The sequence below is a fragment of the Pristiophorus japonicus genome, chromosome 12 (assembly GCF_044704955.1).
Source record: "Pristiophorus japonicus isolate sPriJap1 chromosome 12, sPriJap1.hap1, whole genome shotgun sequence".
Classification (NCBI taxonomy): Eukaryota; Metazoa; Chordata; class Chondrichthyes; family Pristiophoridae; genus Pristiophorus; species Pristiophorus japonicus.
Genome location: NC_091988.1, coordinates 111548252 through 111559846, shown reverse-complemented (window position 1 = coordinate 111559846; position 11595 = coordinate 111548252). Strand labels below are relative to the sequence as shown.

General features: G+C 54.3%; 1 protein-coding gene across 3 annotated transcripts in view; it reads left to right on the top strand.

Moving 5' to 3' along the window:
* Positions 1-1120: 1120 nt before the first annotated feature.
* The window catches only part of dag1 (dystroglycan 1), a 112090-nt gene continuing 101615 nt past the window's right edge, over positions 1121-11595 (top strand). For all 3 annotated transcript variants that reach the window (XM_070895855.1, XM_070895858.1, XM_070895856.1), the window contains exon 1: positions 1121-1259. The gene's annotated coding sequence lies outside the window, so the exon portion shown is untranslated. The remainder of the gene's footprint in view (positions 1260-11595) is intronic.

The following is an 11595-nucleotide window of genomic DNA, read 5'->3' as shown; positions in this document are numbered from 1 at the left end:
GACTTATGAGGAAAAGTTGAGTAGGTTGGGCCTCTACTCATTGGAATTCAGAAGAATGAGAGGTGATCTTATCAAAACGTATAAGATTATGAGGGGGCTTGACAAGGTGGATGCAGAGAGGATGTTTCCACTGATGGAGGAGACTAGAACTAGGGGGCATAATCTTAGAAAAAGGGGCCGCCCATTTAAAACTGAGACGAGGAGAAATTTCTTTCCTCAGAGGGTTGTAAATCTGTGGAATTCGCTGCCTCAGAGAGCTGTGGAAGCTGGGACGTTGAATAAATTTAATACAGAAATAGACAGTTTCTTAACCAATAAGGGAATAAGGGGTTATGGAGAGCGGGCAGGGAAGTGGAGCTGAGTCCATGATCAGATCAGCCATGATCGTATTAAATGGTGGAGCAGGCTCAAGGGGCCGTATGGCCTACTCCTGTTTCTCATGTTCTTTAAAATCCCTTCACTGCCTCCCTCTCTGTTGCTCAGACCTTTAGTGCCTCCCTTTGCCCCACCATTGGGGCCCCCACCTCCTCTCCCTCTCCAGTACAAGACGGGAGAGAATGGTGTGGAGAGAGATATTCTGCACCGGCCGGCGAAAGACGGAGTCTCGGAGAAGAGATCGTACCTCCTGCTGAAGGCGGCCGTTCATTGGCCGCGACTACCGATCCGCGCAAGAGCCCCGGGGCCCTGCCGCGGTTGGTTGCTCGCTTCTGTGAGTGACACGGCCGGTGTGATGGCCGGTGATTGGGTGGGCCGCTTTGAATGACGGCCGGGAGCAAGCGGAAAGGCGATTGGCTGTGTGGCTTGTGAGTGACGGTTGGAGGCCGGGTCGGAGTGACGGGTTCCCGACTCTGATTGGCTGGCCTGACATGATAGTGGGACGGGCCCCGCGTGCGGGCGGGCCGTTTGACGGAGACGGACGATGATTGGACGTTAAGGGGGAGTTGATTGACAGTCGGGGTGGGCGGACTGCTTGGCGACTAGACTTGGGCTCCGATTGGATGTGTGGGTAAGATTGACAGCGCTGGGGGTGGTGGGGCGGGTGTTAGTGGCAGAGCCTGGCTGTGATTGGTAGAGCCGGCGGAGGGGGGGAGAGCGGGAGAAAGGGGGCGGGGCCGGCTGTCTCCGGCCGCAGCTGCAGTGAGCGCAGTCGCGGCTGCGAATGGAATGGATGTAGTGACCGGCCTGGGAGACAGTGCTCGGTGCCGGACACAGTCCCGCGGCGGTCGGGGTCAAGGAGCAGTCGGTGCAGCGCCGCTCAGGTACAGGCGGAGTGCGGGAAGGTGGAAGGCCCAGCCGCGGGCTGTGCGGGGGGGGGGGTTTTACCTCAGAGCGGGGCTCTCCCTCTCCCCGCCGCGCTCAGACCCTGGCCGGCGGCCAGCGCACCGCTCCGCTCCGATCAGCTGCCGGCTCCCCCCTCCCACCCCACACCGGCTTTGAAAGGCAAGCCGGCCTTGCCCACACCCCCCCCCCCCCCCCCCGCTCCGCCATTAAACCTGCTGCCAGGATCAGGGCCGCCGCTTCAAAGTGACCTTCCAAAGCCGCTGCAAGTTTGGCCAACTCCCCGGGCTGGTGGTGAAGGAGCCGGGGCCCCGGGGAGAGGCGCTTGCCCACCTGCCTGGCCTGGGCACCCAGTGGGTGGTCCGGCTGTGGGGGTGTGTGCCCACACTGTGCACCCAGGGCTACCCACCCCTGGACCCGGGTTGTGCCCGCTCACACCTGCCGGGGTGGGCACTGTTTGGCGTGGCTGGCACTGGCTGCAGGCCCCGTGGCTGGCACCGGGCTGCAGGCCAAGGCACTGAGCCGGGCAGTCTGGCCCCCACAAAGGGCACCGTCGCCCATTACACTGGAGCGTTTAGTTGCCTGGATTGCACTGGGTACCAACATGGTAAATAAGTCCCAGTGACAACTGTGTTAGACAAGCAATACACTTAACTGACCCCCTCCCTCCCCCCAAAGATTACTCGGTTAATTAATTATTGATCTATTTCTCTCTCTCTCTCGTTTTTAACGAGCAGTTATGAAAATGAAACTTTTTTGAAAGAGTGTCTCGCCATCAGGGAGCGGGTTGTTTCGGAGGTTGTGCTGGAGTTTTTGAAGGGGGCTCGACAGCCAGATTTAAACAAGAGTGTCGTATTCCTTGCCGCAGCAGGTTCAGCGTCTTGTTTTCCCGCAATTACACCAATTTAATCGACCAATGTTAAAATTTGAGCGATTTGTGACTCGGTTGGTAACGCAGTGATACCGTGTGAATTGACAAGAAGCTCGCGGCAGCCTCCTTCTTAGAAACCATCCCACGATCAGAACCTGGTTGAAACCATCTGGGTCCTTCCTATGTTACCAAGCGCTAGAGGTAACGAGAATTCTTTGAGGGCTGCTTAAACTGAATGAAGAGGTTACTAAACTGCAAGTGCTGGAAAGCAAAAACACAACATTTTCAACACTCAACATGCCGGGCAGAATGTGGAGAGAACAGGAGTCAGTGTTTCAGCAGACTGGGTTTACACCCGAAAACTCTCTTCTCTTCACAGATGTGTTTTCTGTTTTCATTGAAGGAGTTACTAAGATTGACTTGGTGAGGCAGGTTGTTTAACATGGTTTAGAGATTCTCCTTGGGGGAGAAGAGAGAGAGACTCTTTGTAATTGTCTAGCTGCCTTGTACCATTGGGATTGTCAATCCATTCCAATCTGTTTAATGCTCCTTGATTTAAAAAAAAAAGTTAATTCAGGGCAAAGTAATGAAGCTAATTTAAAATACTTTGTAACTGATTTAAAACCTGTCCATGTGATGCGGGGTCTTGAGGTGGGATTGCCCCAGAACTAGATCTTGACCCCCTCTTACTGATTACCTCGAGTAGTAGCTTCTCTTCCTGCCCCCATACCATTACCTCTGGTGTCCCCCAAGGATCTATCCTTGGCCTCTCCTTGTTCTCATCGACATGCTGCCCCTTGGCGACATCATCTGAAACCACAGTGTCAGTTTCCACATTTACGCTGACGACACCCAGCTTTACCTCTCCACCACTTCTCTCGATTCCTCCACGATCTCTAAATTGTCAGACTGCTTGTTCGACTCCAGTTTGGGATGAGTGCAAATTTTCTCCAATTAAATATTGGGAAGATTGAAACCATTGTTTTCAGTCCCCGCCACAAACTGCGTTCCCTAGCCACTGATTCCATTCCTCTCCTGAACATCTGTCTGAGGCTGAACCCCACTGTTCGCAACCTTGGAGTTATATTTAACCCTGAGCTTCCAACCATATATCCACGGCATAACTAAAACCGCCTATTTCCACCTCCGGATCATCGCCCATCTCCGGCCTTGCCTCAGCTCATCCACTGCTGAAACCCTCATCCGTGCCTTTGTTACCTCTAGACTTAACTATTCCAACGCACTCCTGGCTGGTCCCCCACATTCTCCATCCTCCTGTCCTAACTTGCACCAAGTCCCATTCACCTGTCACCCCTGTGCTCGCTGGCCTACATTATCTCCCAGTTAAGCAACGCTTCAATTTCAAAATTCTCATACTTGTTTTCAAATCCCTCCATGGCCTTGCCCCTCCCTATCTCTGGAATCTCTTCCAACACCCCCCCCTCCCCCCCCCCGAGATATCTGCCAATTCTGGCCTCTTGAGCATCCCTGATTATAATTGCTCAACCATTGGTGGCTGTATCTTCAATTGCCTCGGTCCTAAACTCTACAATTCCTTCTCTAAACCTCTCTACTTTTCTTTCCTCAAGAGGCACCTTAAAACCTTCCTCTTTGACCAAGCTTTTGGTCATCTGCCCTAATTTCTCCTTATGTGGCTCAGTGTCAAAATGATTTGTCTTCCAATAGTCCTGTGAAGCACCTTGGGACATTTTGCTACGTTAAAGGTGCTATATCAATGCAAGTTGTTGGCCGATGCCTAGGTGCAGAGTAACTGGCTGCTGACTGGTTTGGAGAGGAAATAAAGTCTTGTCTACCTTGAGAGAAAGACGTACATTTATACAGCTCCTTCCATGAGCTCCGAATGTCCCAAAGTGCTTCACAGCCAATTCTTTTGAATGCGGCACCCATGCGCACAGCAAGATTCCAAACAGCAATGTGATAATGACCAGTTAATCTGTTTTCGGGATTCTGGTTTACGGATAGATATTGGCCAGGAGAACTCCCCTGCTCCTCTTTGAATAGTGCTGTGGATCTTTTTCATCCAGCTGAGAGGTCAGACGTCACATCCGAAAGACGCTACCTCCGACAGTGTAGCACTCCCTCAGTATTGCATGGCTGAGCTGTGATTGAGCCACGGCTAACATCTAATATAAATGAGGAATCTGGTGGTGAACTGCCCTTTAGGTTGCGGAGCACCATTAAATGGAGCGGTTGGCTTGTCCTATTTGTGTCTTTCACAGTGCAATAACCAGCCTTTGTCTGCATCCCCTTGCTCTTCCCCCCCCCCCCCCCCCCCCCCCCCATGCGATATAAATGCAAGTTGTTGAGTGGATAGCCCTTCCCTTTACCCTTTCCCTTCAGCAGTGTATGGAGATCCACTATGCTGGCTCATGTGTCAGTGCCTGTTAAATGATGGGCTGCAAGTTGCAGTTTTGGTGTGAAAATAGTGTGTGTTGTATACTGGTACAGTTTGGAGTCTGGCCCTTCTTAACTCCCAGTGTTGGGTGTTAATCTGTTTTTTTTTGCAGTAGTATATGACACCAAATATCCTTCAATGAGATTACTCTTGTCGATAAACCTTGGACATTTTGTTTTAATTGGAGTTCAGAATAATGGTGGGTATGTGAAATTTTGAAACTGTGTCCAGTTGTACAACAATAAGTTACTTTTACACTCTCCTTTGCATAGAGATTGTAGGGCTCCGCCAGCCCGACATACTCCGAGAACTCTGCGTTCCTCCAATTGTGGCCTCGTGTGCATCCCCCACTCTCTTCGCCCCACCATTGGCGATCATACTGTCACAAGTCTAGGCCCTAAGCTCTGGAATTCCTTCCCTAAACCCCTCCACCCCTCTTTCCTCCTTTTAAGATGCTCCCTAAAAGCTACCTCGTCGTCTGTCCAAATATTCGGTGTCAGTTTTTGTCTGATTACGCTCCTGTGAAGCGCCTTGGGATGTTTCACGCGTTAAAGGCATTCTAAAATTGCAAGTTGTTATAATAAGATCCAGAATGCAAATTAAACTGAATGTGAATCATTGACATTGGGAGAGTCTCTCCATGAGTAATTTATTGCACAGGTTCTGTTTTGGCTCGAGGAGAGAGGTTATTCATGAAGAAAATGTAAATCTCTCTGGGATTAACAGTGATGAATGCTTGATAATCAAGTTATACATCTTGAGGTGCTCACAGAAAGTGTAACTGGCACATCTGCATTCACCTATCCAGCTCTCCTTACTAAAGAATGCAGAGTTTATGGAAAAATTGACCCAGTGTATTGTGATAAAGTCCTGCCACAGTGTCCGACACCTCTCTGTTGAGCAGATACCAACTGGTTAATGTATTTTCAATGCTATGGGATTCGTTCCTGCATTTACTCTGCTGAAACTGGTGGCATTGACATGGGTCAGTAACCTGGACATTAGGGTATTTGCACTGTAGAGTGGCTAGTGTAGGAACACCTTGTATCTGCGGTCCTGTCATTTAAGTACCCTCCTGTAGATTTTTCTCCTTCCAAATCTGTTGGCTTGTGTCATAAGAACATAAGAAATAGGAGCAGGAGTTGGCCATTTGGTCCCTCGAGCCTGCTCCGCCATTTAATAAGATCATGGTTGATCTGATCTTGGGCTCCGCTTCCCGTAACCCGTGGCTCCTTTATTATGCAGAGCATTTAGGCTGAAGTACTGGTGGGTACAGGCCTGTCACTGGTTGGTTGGGGGGAAATGATGGGAGCAATTTGAGGTAATGAATTAAGATTCGCACCGATCATTTAAAGGGTTTAGCTTGAGTGTAATTTTTGTTTGTTTCAGTACAGGATCTTAGGAACAGGAATAGGCTATTTGGCCCCTCAAACCTGTTTTGCCATTCAGCTAGATCATGGCTGATCTGTACCTCAACCCCATTTACCCTCCTTTACTCCATATCCCTTGATATCCACACCTAACAAAAATGATCGAACGTCCGGGGGGGGGGGGGGGGGAGGTTCCGCTACCACGCGTGGAAAAAGTGTTTCCTGATTTCACTCCTAAATGGCCTAGCTCTTAAGATTATGCCCACTTGTTCCGGATTCCCCACCAGAGGAAGTCGCTTCTCTCTGCCTACCCTATCGAATCTCTTTATCATTTGGAAAAAAACCTCAATCAGATCACCTCTCAATCTCCTATACTCAAGGGAATGTAAGCCAAGTTTATGCAACCTGTCCTCATAATTTATCCCTTTTAGCCCTGGCACCAATATGGTAAAAATGCTACAGGTGAGTTTCTGTCACAGCCAGGATCTAATGTGCAGCCAGCTTTTCTGTAAACTGGAATATAAAAAGAAAATGCTGGACATACTCAGCAGGTCAGGCTGCATCTGTGGAGAGAGTTCCCATTACCATCTGCTTTTGCTTTGCACCATCATCTCTTGTCTCTGAATCTCTTCTGCCTTCCACTATCACAGACCTTCCCTATCGTTCTTTCCTCCTCTCCCCACTTACCCTGCCCCTGCACTTGCTTAGAAACCTGTTACATCTCTAACTTTTGTTCAGTTCTGACGAAGAGTCATCAACCTGAAAAGATAACTGTTTCTCTTTTCACAGATGCTGCCGAACCTGAGTATTTGCAGTATTTTCTGTTTTTATGTAATGTTTCAGATCTGTGGCCTTTCGTCAGAACTGGAAAATGTTACAGATGCAATAGGTTTTAAGCAAGTACAGAGGCAGGGAAAGAACAAAAGGGAAGGTCTGTGATATGGTGGAAGGCAGAGAGTAATTTAAATAGCAAAAGTGATGATTCTGCAAGGGAAAAGGGAGTGGTAATGGGGCATGTAAAGAAAGAAAAGATGGGTTTAGAGGAGCTGTAAATGGCAACAAAGTGATTATCTGCAATAACATTTTTGTGTCCTTCTGCGCATGCACACTGACGACACTGCCCCTTTTTGCACATGAGTACACGATCCCCTTATGCGCATGCACAATGTCCAAGGTCTGGCCACACGTTCAGTATCCCACAGTTGTAGCTGCCGTGTGGTCTGGCCCATACTTTGCTCAGCTCTGGGAGACAGCCCCTCCTGGATCTTGGAGAGAATAGAGGAGGAAGGGGGAGGTCGGCTTGGGGAGAGGGAGGGGGAGGTCGGCTTGGGGAGAGGGAGGGGGAGGTCGGCTTGGGGAGAGGGAGGGGGAGGTCGGCTTGGGGAGAGGGAGGGGGAGGTCGGCTTGGGGAGAGGGAGGGGGAGGTCGGCTTGGGGAGTGGGAGAGGGAGGGGGAAGTCGGCTTGGGGAGAGGGAGGGGGAGGTCGGCTTGGGGAGTGGGAGAGGGAGGGGGAGGTCGGCTTGGGGAGAGGGAGGGGGAGGTCGGCTTGGGGAGTGGGAGAGGGAGCGGGAGGTCGGCTTGGGGAGTGGGAGGGGGAGGTCGGCTTGGGGAGTGGGAGAGGAGGGGGAGGTCGGCTTGGGGAGTGGGAGAGGGAGGGGGAGGTCGGCTTGGGGAGTGAGGGGGGAGGTCGGCTTGGGGAGTGGGAGGGGGAGGTCGGCTTGGGGAGTGGGAGAGGGAGGGGGAGGTCGGCTTGGGGAGGGGGAGAGGGAGGGCGAGGTCGGCTTGGGGAGTGGGGGGGGAGGTCGGCTTGGGGAGTGGGAGAGGGAGGGGGAGGTCGGCTTGGGGAGTGGGAGTGGGAGAGGGAGGGGGAGGTCGGCTTGGGGAGGGGGAGAGGGAGGGCGAGGTCGGCTTGGGGAGGGGGGGCACTCGAGGAGGGGGAGGGGGGAGCTCGAGCTCGAGGAGGGGGGAGCTCGAGGAGGGGGGAGCTCGAGCTCGAGGAGGGGGGAGCTCGAGCTCGAGGAGGGGGGAGCTCGAGCTCGAGGAGGGGGGAGCTCGAGCTCGAGGAGGGGGGAGCTCGAGCTCGAGGAGGGGGGAGCTCGAGCTCGAGGAGGGGGGGGGGAGTTGGAGGAGGAGCTCGAGGAGGGGGGAGCTCGAGCTCGAGGGGGGGGGGGGAGTTGGAGGAGGAGCTCGAGGAGGGGGGAGCTCGAGCTCGAGGAGGAGGGGGGGGAGCTGGAGGAGGAGGAGGAGGAGGGGGGAGCTGGAGGAGGAGGAGGAGGAGGGGGGAGCTGGAGGAGGAGGAGGAGGAGGAGGGGGGAGCTGGAGGAGGAGGAGGAGGAGGAGGGGGGAGCTGGAGGAGGAGGAGGAGGAGGAGGGGGGAGCTGGAGGAGGAGGAGGAGGGGGGAGCTGGAGGAGGAGGAGGAGGAGGAGGAGGAGGGGGGAGCTGGAGGAGGAGGAGGAGGGGGGAGCTCGAGCTCGAGGAGGAGGAGGGGGGAGCTCGAGGAGGAGGAGGGGGGAGCTCGAGCTCGAGGAGGAGGGGGGAGCTCGAGCTCGAGGAGGAGGGGGGAGCTCGAGGAGGAGGAGGGGGGAGCTCGAGCTCGAGGAGGAGTCGGAGGGGGGAGCTCGAGCTCGAGGAGGAGTCGGAGGGGGGAGCTCGAGCTCGAGGAGGAGTCGGAGGGGGGAGCTCGAGCTCGAGGAGTCGGAGGGGGGAGCTCGAGCTCGAGGAGTCGGAGGGGGGAGCTCGAGCTCGAGGAGTCGGAGGGGGGAGCTCGAGCTCGAGGAGTCGGAGGGGGGAGCTCGAGCTCGAGGAGGAGGAGGAGGAGGGGGGGGAGAGCTGGAGGAGGAGGAGGAGGAGCTGGAGGAGGAGGGGGAGCTGGAGGAGGAGGAGGAGGAGGAGGAGGGGGAGCTGGAGGAGGAGGGAGCTGGAGGAGGAGGAGGGGGGAGCTGGAGCTGGAGGAGGAGGAGGAGGGGAGCTCGAGGAGGAGGGAGCTCGAGGAGGAGGAGGAGGAGGAGGGGGGAGCTCGAGGAGGAGGAGGGGGAGCTGGAGGGGGAGGGGGGGAGAGCTCGGGGAGGGGGGGGGAGCTCGAGGGGGGGAGGAGGGGGGGGGGAACTCGAGGAGGGCGGAGCTCGGGGAAGAGGAGAGGAGGGGGGGAGCTCGGAGGGGGGGGAGCTCGGGGAGGGGGACCTGGGGGAGCTCGGGGAGGGGGAGGGGAAGGGTGAGCTCGAGGAGGGGGAGGGGAGGGGGGGAAGCTCGGAGGGGAGACAGGGAGCTCGAGGACGGGAGGGGGGAAGCTCGGGGAGGGGAGGGGAGGCGGGCAGCTCGGGGAGGGGAGGCGGGCAGCTCGGGGAGGGGAGGGGGGAGCTCGAGGGGGTAGGAGCTCGGGGAGGGAGGGGGGAGCTCGAGGGAGGGGGGAGCTCGAGGAGGGGGAGGGGAGGGGGGAGCTCGAGGAGGGGGAGGGGGGAGCTCGAGGAGGTGGGGGAGGGGGGAGCTGGAGGGGGAGGGGGGCCGCTGGGGAAGGGGGGGCTCGGGGGGCTGCGGGAGGGGGAGGTCGGCTCTCGGCTCGGGGGGCTGCGGGAGGGGCGAGGTCGGCTCTCGGCTCGGGGGGCTGCGGGAGGGGGGAGGTCGGCGCTCGGCTCGGGGTGGGGGAGGTCAGCGCTCGGCTCGTGAGAGATCGGCTCAATGACGGGTGGGGGGATAAGGGGAGCTGGTCATGAATCCGTGGGGGAGGAACTTGGGCTGGGGGAGAAGGTCAGGAACCCGGGGGAGCACTGGGGGAAAGAGGTCAGGAACTTGGGGAGTGATTAGGTCAGGAACTTGGGGAGTGATTAGGTCAGGAACTTGGGCTTGGGGGTGGGAGATGGGTGGTTAGGAGGGGTGGTAGGGCAGCAACCTGTGCTGGGTGGGGATGGCGAGGGATTAGGTCAGCAACTTGGGGATGGGGAGGGTGGGGAAATTAGATCGGAAAATTGTCAGGGTGGGGGATAGGTCATGAACTTGGGAGAGGGCTTAACCTGTGAGATTGAGCTTCTATCCTGTCTGGAGTCAGCAGTCAGAATGGCTCGAATTACACTTTGGAAAGTTACTGATTATGTCGTCAGGGCAGTTCTAATTACACATTCCAGAGAAACTGCAGGGTGTGGCTTATCCTCCAGGGGGACCAATCAGCAATCAGTCATGTGATTAAGGGGACCCAATCGGAGCTTTTAGGTGTTACAAATAAACCCGATGGCAACAGCAGAACTATTACCAGCACCTGGGAGCAGTGGTTATGATCTGAAATTGTTGAACGTGATGTTGCGTCTGGAAGGCTGTAAAGTGCATAATCGAAAGATGAGGTGCTGTTCCTCGAGTTTCCATTGGAACAGTGTAGGAGGCCGTGGAAGTGGGACTCAGAATTAAAACGGCAAGTGACCGGAAGCTCAATGTCACGCTTGCGGACTGACCGCAAACTGTAAACTGGCCTCCCTGTGCGGCTGAGGCCTGAATATGCGGTGCTGTGACAATAACAGTAGTGCGCGTTGTTAGCACCAGAGCAGCATGTTCACCTGCCGTAGGAAAGGTACCTGGGGAAGAGGGGTCAGGAAGCCTCGGTAAAAATAAGCAGGTGCTCCGGGCTTGTCAGTGTTATATTTATCTCCCACGTGTGGAAGACTGACCTCATCTAGAGCCCCATCCTTTGGATAATGGGAATTAGCAGGATGCATTCCTCTTCATTATACTGATGCCTTTCTCCTCCCACGTACAGTTGGTTTTGTATAAGAACTGCAACTACGGGGTATATTGTCATGGAAACTGTCCATATTACAATTTCAAGAAAAAGTCATAATGAAATGATAAATGGCTTAATTCCTCCCCTTGTGTGTGTGATTTTTTTTTACTTTACATTAAACAAAATCCAAGGCACCTCCAGCAAAGGCCTAGTGTCCCATCTGATCTACGGCACATTAGCAAATGCACGAAGGTTTAAGCCTGTAGCTCCCCACTTTTCGTCTGCACACAAATGGTGGGGGTGTCACCCGGGACATAGATAATGCGCTACTGCAATTCATCTATGGGGGCCTGTCATTCAGGGCAGCACCAAGGCCTGAAAAGAGTAGGAGAAAATAAGTTTCATGGGTTAGCATTTAGGTTTGGGTTTTTAAAAAATTGTAGACTTTAGGAGAGTGGAAGATCTCTGGGCAATAGGGAGTTCCAGAGTTTTGGGGTACTGGGGGAATAAAGTGAATTTGAATAGGCGGAAACATGATTAACACTCCAAGGCAAGGATATTCCATGATTTGAGTTTGCATCTCAAGGAAGTGAAAGCTGAAAGGAAAAATGGGTCTCGGGTGGAGGTTACGGCAATCAATGGCCTTCCATGCACCTTGTTCCCATCCATCTTTAACCATCGGGTTTCACAACTGAGTCCTTGGCCTCTAGTGGTTGAACTAAAAGTTTTGTGTAAAACATTCTGTTGCTGAAGGGGAATTTCTCCCAAAGGCAATGGCTGGGGATGGGGGGGTTCCGTGATTGCCTGTGGGCTCCTGAATCTCACCCGAGTGACCGTTCTTCACATGTGAGCCTTCACGGTGAATGCCCATGGGCTATTGGATGTGGTGGGGGTTGTCACACCTCGGTGTACTGGGGATTGGGACTCCCTTGTGACTCATGCTGAATGTTACAG